This window comes from Juglans regia, chromosome 1, assembly GCF_001411555.2.
Source record: "Juglans regia cultivar Chandler chromosome 1, Walnut 2.0, whole genome shotgun sequence".
NCBI classification, from domain to species: Eukaryota; Viridiplantae; Streptophyta; class Magnoliopsida; order Fagales; family Juglandaceae; genus Juglans; species Juglans regia.
Window position 1 is genome coordinate 12,356,834 of NC_049901.1, and position 8,774 is coordinate 12,365,607.

General features: G+C 37.5%; 1 pseudogene; it reads right to left on the reverse strand.

Moving 5' to 3' along the window:
* Nucleotides 1-5,554: 5,554 nt before the first annotated feature.
* LOC108996959 lies at nt 5,555-8,405 on the reverse strand (annotated as a pseudogene).
* Between the last annotated feature and the right edge of the window lie 369 nt (nt 8,406-8,774).

Sequence of the window (8,774 nt, forward strand, 5' to 3'; positions counted from 1 at the left end):
AAAGGCGCTGGACCAATCCGTCCGCAAGACCAACTATTGGCCCACCCGTTAAAAGTTGAGTTCATCAAATTAAGTGGAACAACGGGTTTGCTAGGTATTATATCGGTCGAAACCGACTGGTATGGTTAACTCATAGACCTTGGACATACTCACTCAAACTTCATCTTTGGACTGCAGTAGTACTTCATCACTCAAATGTCACTGTACTTTAATCCATAATCAAACTTCATCAAGCACTGCTGCCGCCACCTTAAGCAGTCATTGCTTGCTTGCCACGTCATTGTAGGATTTATTTTATGGAAAATAATTTACACATAATATTTTGTACAACATATTATACAACAATATTTTAAATAAGGAATATTTTTGTAAAACATCTTATAAAAGTAATATAATTTTATAAAAATACCCTCATTTTATAACATTATTGTAAAATATGTTATATAATTTATTGTAGGTATATCATTACTCTAATAATATTATATTGTTGCAAATGAAATTCATTAATTAATTTGAAAATAGAAGTGTCTGCTGCCAGTCTCATTAGACCCGTTTATCTAGCATACACCATTAATTAAGGCAGAAGTAGCAACCCTCCCCCCCCCCATCATTGTGATCGGGGGAGGGGGGTAGTCTACGTCAGAGTCAGATCAATGACTACGTGAGCATGTCCATCAACAACCAAAAAACTACACATATGGTCTCAAAATATCTCAGCCAACTTTTTTTTTTTTTTTTTTTTTAAGATAAGTTGGGTCATACGGGTTCAATCCAATTTTATTTTGAAGGGTTGGTTCGGGTCGGGTTTCCACCTTGACTGGAGCTATTAGGGTCGGGTCGGGCACAAACTCAATTTTTTGAGCTCGGGTTGCAGGCCTACATACGGATACTACAAAGTCCTTACAACCCAAAGAATACTTTGATTGTAAACCTCACAAATTCGTATCTAACCCATAAAAATACTCCTCAAAGATTATTCTATTCAAACATTCTCATCAAAACAGACCCAAATCAACAGAGAGAGAACAAAACAGATTCAACAGAGAGAAGAAAACATACTCAAAAGGCTAGCGGCGGTTTCTATTGAAGGTGGTGATCATTGAAACGTAAGCTAGTACTCGGACTGGGGAATGCCCAGGTTGGCAATGCAGTTATCGGCCTGGGTTTTATCTAGTCTGAAACCCGCAACCGAAACTGGGGAACCCAGATGAATAGTCATATCTGCTACTCTTTAAAAAGGTTTCAAATGTCTTTTGGGCTGGGGTCTAGAATAAACTTGAGGGCAAGACTTGTACGCTATGTAAGTTGCTTGGTGATTTTCAAGGGTAGTTGTGGTTTGTGGGAGGCATTGGATCCCTTTTTCAACATATTTTTTTTAAGTTTAAAAGTAGGGATGATAATATGTGACCCATAAACTTAACACAAACATGACATAAAATTAACAGGCTTGTGTTTGATATAAATAGATTCGGGTCAAAACAGGTATAAGATACGATTAATAAACGGGTCAATCTGCAATAACCCGTTTAAATCTTATTTCAAAATTAAAATTTTATTATTGTTGGGTTGTAATATAAATATTTCTCAATATGCTTATGTTTTTATAGTTAGGATTGTAATTTTAGACCAATGCTAATATTTGTTGTTGTTGAGTTTGTAATATTTAGGGGTGTAACCGGTCCTGTTTTGGACAAAATCTAGGGTCGAACCGGTATGTACCGGTTTTATATTTTCTAAAACCAATTACGCACCGATTACCCTCCTAAACCGGTACTTCCGGTCCGGTCCAGTCCAGTTTTTCAATTTTTTTAAAATGTAAGTTTCACAATTTGTTATTAAAAATTTGTTTATTAAAAAAAAAAACTGATTTAAAAAAACTATTTTATACTTCTATTAATATATTAGACTATATAATAGTATTAATATTAGACTATTGGTATAGTTATAAGTTATATATTAGTATTAGTTATAAACTTTTAGTGATTTAGTATTAACATTTTATGTAATAATTTATAAATTATAATAAGAAATTATTTCATATATGAATATATATAATTATATATTATATATAAAAATTTCACATAAAAATTTATAATTATACATAATATATAAAACTTATATATATTAATATATATATAATATTTTTTATAAAACTTATATATACAATAATATAAATATTATTTTATATATATATTTTTTATCAACCGGTCCGGTCCGGTCCTAAAAACCCTAAATCGGAACCGGACTGGAATCGACCGGTTTTCACATTCTAAGAACCGGTCCCGGACCGGAACGGTTCAAAACCGGTAAAACCGGTCCGGTCCAAACCGGTTTTTCGGTTTGAATTTACACCCCTAGTAGTATTGGTTTTATTATAGGGTAAAATTTAATAAATATTGATAATTTTTAAATGTAGTCTAGTAGATAGTCTTATTGTTTTTTTAGATAATGTGGCTACTAATAAATATAGATTTTAATTTTTATATGAAATTATGTTAATCGGGTCAATTGAGTTATACGGGTCATCCCAGGTCAATTATACGGGTCAATTATGTTAATTTTTATATGACCTTTTCTTCCTGCTTGTAGACTCATTGAACCCATTGCCGCCATACATTCTCCTCACCTTCTAAGTGAAAGGAGGCTAATCGCACCTTATGATCCTCGGCAATGGCTTGAAATTCAAAGAACTGTACCAGTCAATTTACCCACATCGTTGGATCATCGCTAGAGTAACGTGGAAAGTCCATTTTACTGTCATGGATGCAATTGTTGGTGTCTTCCTTCTCCTTGGTGCGGAATCTGTGAGTGTGACCCCATTTATTCCTGCTTTGAAGAGTCTTTGTCTAGCCGAAGGAAAGGTTTCTCTTGTGATGCCTCCAAATACTCCTTGATTGCCTTCAAACTTTCTTCCATTGCTTGAAGTCGTGAACTGGTGTCTTTGGCCCCTTCCCATACCTCATGCAAACTGTATTTCAAGCTTTCAAGACGTTCCTTAGTCGTAGTCATGCTCTGATACCATTGATGGAACCAAGATTTTACTACGATGAAAAGTGATAAATAGTGATCCAATTAGGGTTGGAACAAACCACAAGTTTTATATTCTTTTTTATGATTGAAAATAAACTACAGACCCTAGTATTTATAGTCATGCACTCCTGACCATATACAGAAACCTACTCCTATTCTAAAAAACATAACAATCATACTCCTATTCTAATTAGAGTAACAATCCTAACTGACATGAACTAGTTTAAATCAATAAAACAACTTATAGCCATAATAACTCTTCATACTCTAATTAAATAATAACTTTTCCTAGAATAAAACAAAACTCCAACCCACTTCGTGTCCTACTCCATTGTGGCTTGCCCACTTCGTAGTAGACTTCCAAGTTCTGTTTCCATTAGTTTGAGATTTGTGGTTTTGAAATTCAAAATGAAAACATAAGAGCTTTTGAGAGTTTCAAATCTCAAAGGGACTGACAGCTTCTGACTGCCCACTCTATCAAAACTCAGATAGAAGGCTTTCAGAAGATAGAGCAGTGGACCCAGAGAAAGAAAAGACAAAATAAAGCCATGTAGGCTGGGTAGTAAACCAGTTGTGGGAAGTAGTAACTATATCATTACCCTTGTGTTTGAGTGTGATTGGATAGTGACATAAGATGAAATGAGATTCCTCAACATCCAAATCATCCCTTTCGCTTTTCTCTTCACATCAATTTCAAAATCCATCATGATTAGACATTAACAAAAAAAAAGGTTACAAATGCTTCATTTTTTTTCTCCTCTTCTCAATTAAGTACTCTGATTTGCTTAAGTAGGCCTTTTCTTTCGCTTCCCTTTGCACTTTATTTTATTTTTTTAGCATATGGTGTCTTTGTGGGATTCTTGGATCCAAAGAGGTGGGTCTTTGTTTTTGGAGATTTGTATCATTCTTCTTTACTTTGCTGTTATCTTTTGCTCTTTTGCCTTTTGTTGGATATTCAAAGCCAATCTACATTTACTTGTGAATCCGATAAATTTCTCTCACTTTCTCGAAAAATATCTTCTAACACTTGGTTGACTCCAACACTATCACAATATTTTAAAAAAAAAAAAAGAAAAAAAAAATCAAAATCATACAAAAACATAAAAAGGCACCCTGAAAATTTTTTCTTTGTAGATATATTGTCAATGAATCCTACGATTTTCGCAAACAAAAACTTTAAAATACAACTCAAAATTATTTTTTGTTGCGAAAGGAAAATTTTTTTAGTTCGGCGTAATGAGAACAAGGAAAGGTGTCCTCCGTCCACACATGTTGGGGCAAATTTGGGTGTACGGGAGAAAAAAAAAACCCAATGAGATGTTTTTGGTTGAATTCTCATATTTCTATATCTGGGGTACTAATACTAGAGCTGAGAGACAAGGGCTGTTTTGCATGGTCGCAATTAATATAGGATGGGCTGCAACCCAGTTTTAAAGAACTTTATTTATAATATGTTCCAACCCATTTTAATGGGATTTCAGGTCACCTGATTTTTTTGTCAACAAAACTTGCATGTCAACATTGTTTGTCATTGATAATGGGATTTCAGGTCACCTGATTTTTTTTTTTGTTTATTTCTAGATGAATTACATCCATAAAGAAAGTGAATTGGCGTCCAAATATTATTAAGGTTATGGCTTGTTTCGATGTTGAGATGAGATGAGAAATCTGTTAATAATAGTGAAACAATTTGAGTTAAGATATTTTATGGAATTTTCAAAAATGAGAGGAAAAAAATTGGATAAAAATTATATAAAATCTTATAAAAAATCAAAGCATAGCGGATTGTCCTGTTTTTGGTTTTGTTTTCCTCTGTTCACAAGCCACATGTTTCTGTAATTGCGAAAATTTTGCCTTATTCATAATACTTCCATTAAAAACTTTAAAAATTAAAAATAAAAATTATAAAAGAACCTTTGCCTTTTAAAAAGAAGGGACTAGATTCTGGTGTGCAAAAATGTCCATTAAAAATAAAGATAGGGTTTAAAACTGGCTCTGTTTTGAAATTCAGCTCAGTGATATTATAGTTTGATGCTTACATTTTAATTGATTGAGTTGTTTTGTTGATGGTCTATATGATTGGTGAATCTGTTGCAGATTATTGAGATAATGGTAGACAGAGTTGGAGTACCTTTGAAGGTACTTGTGAAAAGGGCTAATGATAGTTTGGTGACACTGACTGTAAAATCCCAGAAGATTCCAATCCAGATATTTGAACTAGATTTCTTTACAGAACATTGTCTTTTCGTCATATATAATATAGATATTTAGTTTTTTGTCCTGGTAATTTTGAAAAATGTAAAGCAGCAAGTGAATTTCGTTGTTCAATTCTAATATATATATATATATATATATTCAAACACAAATCTGCATTTGCTGCTGCTGCTGCTTGGTACATCTATTGATGCTAGAATAGACCAAACCAAAACCAATTGTGAGCAACGGGACGTGCTGGGCACTTTTTATTTCAAACCACTGCTTGCTTCGGTTTTGACATTTGAGACAGATAAATCGCAAAACCAATTTAGAGGGCAGTGAGAAAAGATGTCAGACTGGGAAGGATTGGAATATCGACAGTCCATTCCAACATAAGTAGAACCTTATTCATTGAAGGACGAAGTGATGGCTCATCCAAAATGCACCAGAGTGCAACCTTAACCATTCTCTCCAGTTGTTTCTTGTCGACCACTTCAAGAAGTGCTTCTTCCCCGGGAAGATCAAAGTCCGCATTCCTTCGACAACAAATAATCTCCAAAAGTACAATTCCAAAGCTATACACATCTACTTTGACTGTCACGGGCAGATTCCGATGCCACTCTAGTGCGACATAGCCCTTTGTGCCTCTTATGTCGGTATAGGTTTTGGTTTGGTCTGGTTTCAGCAACTTCGCTAATCCGAAATCAGCGAGTTTTGCACACTCGTTCTCATCCTTGAGAATGTTATGTGGTTTTATGTCGTAGTGAATGATCTGTGGCTCACACTCCTTGTGGAGATAGAGAATTCATTTTGCTATATTGCGAGCAATTTCAACTCTTCTATCCCAAGAAGGTCGTTGTTTTGATGGCTTGAAGAGTATATCTGCAAGTGAACCATTGCTCATATAATCGTACACCAAAAGCCTATTCGGTCCATCGTGGCAATACCCGAGTAACTGGACTAGGTTTTTGTGATGTGTTCTTCCAATAACTTGCACCTCCGTCTGAAACTCTCTTTCCCGCTCGGCCAACAATTTGTCCAGCCGTTTGAGCCACAATCTTCTCGCCATTCCATATTGCCCCCCGATAAACAATCCCAAAGGCTCCTCTACCGAGCTCTTCCTTGAAACCATCAGTCACTTTCTCAAGCTCTGCATAAGTATATGATTTTGGAGCAACATCCTCACCCAAGCCAACTTGTTCATTGTTAGATATGTTTTTGTTGGCCCAAACACGATATTTGTAAACTACAATTCCAGAAACTGCCCAGACAATGCATGCAAATGCAATCAACGAAGCACCAATAATGAGGATGTCCACTCGAATCTCCTTGTTGCTTTCTTTCGGCACAATTGGATCCAGAGAGAATGAAGACATGCCTACCTTGATGAGGGCTACGTATGAATCACTCTGTTGTCTTCTTCCAAATCTCAAAGGAAGCTTTTGTTTCCAACACTCTCCGTCTTTGTACAGCACAGCTTCACAGTTACAGTCCCTCAAACATGCTTTTCCACATTCTTCTTGGGTGGGAGATTTCAGGATAGAATAGTTAGCAGTTTCCCATACGGTATTAGACTCTGCTATCATGGTATATCCAGAAACTGCTTCATTGCTTTTGCAACTTCTAGAATCAAAATTCCTTTCACATCCTGATGCCCAACTGTCTTCGTTAACACGTTTGAATTCGAGAAGACATTTGCAACCATATTCTTGATCATTTATAACACAAAATCCATTGATGCCACAGAGACCCCCAGGGAGACACACATTGGTCGGATTTGACCTTGTGACTGTCCAATTACCATTCTGATCCATATTGTGTGAGTAATGCCGCAAGATGCCGTCAGGGTCAATTCTCAAACGGTAGATTAAACTTTGGACTTCCCAATGTAATATTCACTATATATATTCTGGCTCCATTGCACAAGTAGAGGTGACCATCAGTATCAAAATTTAGTGAAACATCAGGTCCTTGTCCAGAAACACCAAGTCCCCCATAACCATACTCAAGTGTGAATGGGGTTCGAACCGGGTACATTGCCAGCCATCCATCTTCTTGCATTCTGACAAGAAAATTGCCTGTTGAGTGGTCTGTTGGTCGTGAGCTTTTGACCTAGTAAGAAGGTGTCGGTTGGCTGGTCGAAACTCTTCCAAATTGGTGAGTTATCAGGGTTATAGAGAACAAAGTTGCCCGAATCCAGCAACGATCCGCTACTGCAGCTTCGGTACTACTGACGATCCCGGTCTCCCTGCCTTGTGCCGATTGCAGAATTAGCCGTCCGTCGCTTGTGAAGTTCAATTTAACATCAGCGGGAAGTGGAGGTTTGTCTCGGTTGGCTGTCCAGACTATAGTCTTCTGTGTAATCCCGGCAATAAAAATTCCTAAAGCATAGCCGTTGCCCTGCTTGTAGGGCTGGGCTCCGACTCCGACGGAGTCGGAGTGCTCGTTTTCGACCTCCGACTCCGACAAGAGTCGGAGCCAAATTGGAGCTCCGACTCCAACTCCGAACTGGAGTCGGAGTTCGATTCCGATCGGAGGTCGGAGCTCCGACCTCCTATCGGAGCTCCGACATAAGATCGGAGCTCGACATGCGCTCGACGTGGCGCTCGAGCGGAACTCTTCCAGAGAGGTTCGCTCGACTTCCGCTCGACATGTCGCTCGAGCATAACTCTTCCAGAGAGGTTCGCTCGACTTTTGCTCGACATGTCGCTCGAGCAGAACTCTTTCAGAGAGGTTCGCTCGACGTCTGCTTGACATGTCTCTCGAGCCAATGTTCAATACAAAGTGCGCTCGACACCTCGCTTGAGCGCAAGTGTTCAATAAAAAAAATTTGGGAGTCAGAATCGGAGCTTCTTGGAGCTCCGACTCTGACTCCAACTCCGAATAGATATTCGAAGCTACTCCGAATTCTGACTCCGAATTCCGATGACTCCGACTCTGTCGGAGTCGGAGTCAGAGCGAAAGTCGGACGGAGTTGGAATTTTCAGAATTTTGCACACCCCTACCTGCTTGTAGAATCCAAAGGCATATAGACCGGAACGTGATAGCCAAGAAGAATTGGTGCCTGTAGGTGTTAACAAAGAACCTGGCCCGACAACGGATTGCCCAACTGGTTGAGCTTCTGCAGTGAAAATTGCTGAGAAGAGAAGAAGAATTAGAGGAGGCAAGATGGTTGCCATCGCCTCAGAATTGTTCTCTCTAAATTTTTCTTCCCTTCGCTGTGTTTTCAAATGGAAGAATCAAAATAATGTTCATCAATCAAAGAATGCAATACGCCACCATTTATACTGACTAAAACAATGGTTCGTGCAGTCAGGAACCTTGCATCATGGTCATAACGGAGTTGGCCAAATATGAGGTACTGACATTCAGGCCATAAAAATAAAAACAAACAAAAATGAGGTTCAAAATTTAAAACAAGGCAATTATTTGGACGGAAAATGCTAGTTATACTTACAAATTATTTATATAACTATACGTATTTGACCTGTCGTACCCTATCTCGAGATGTGGGAATATGTAAGGCCAAGGAAATTTATGTGGATGAG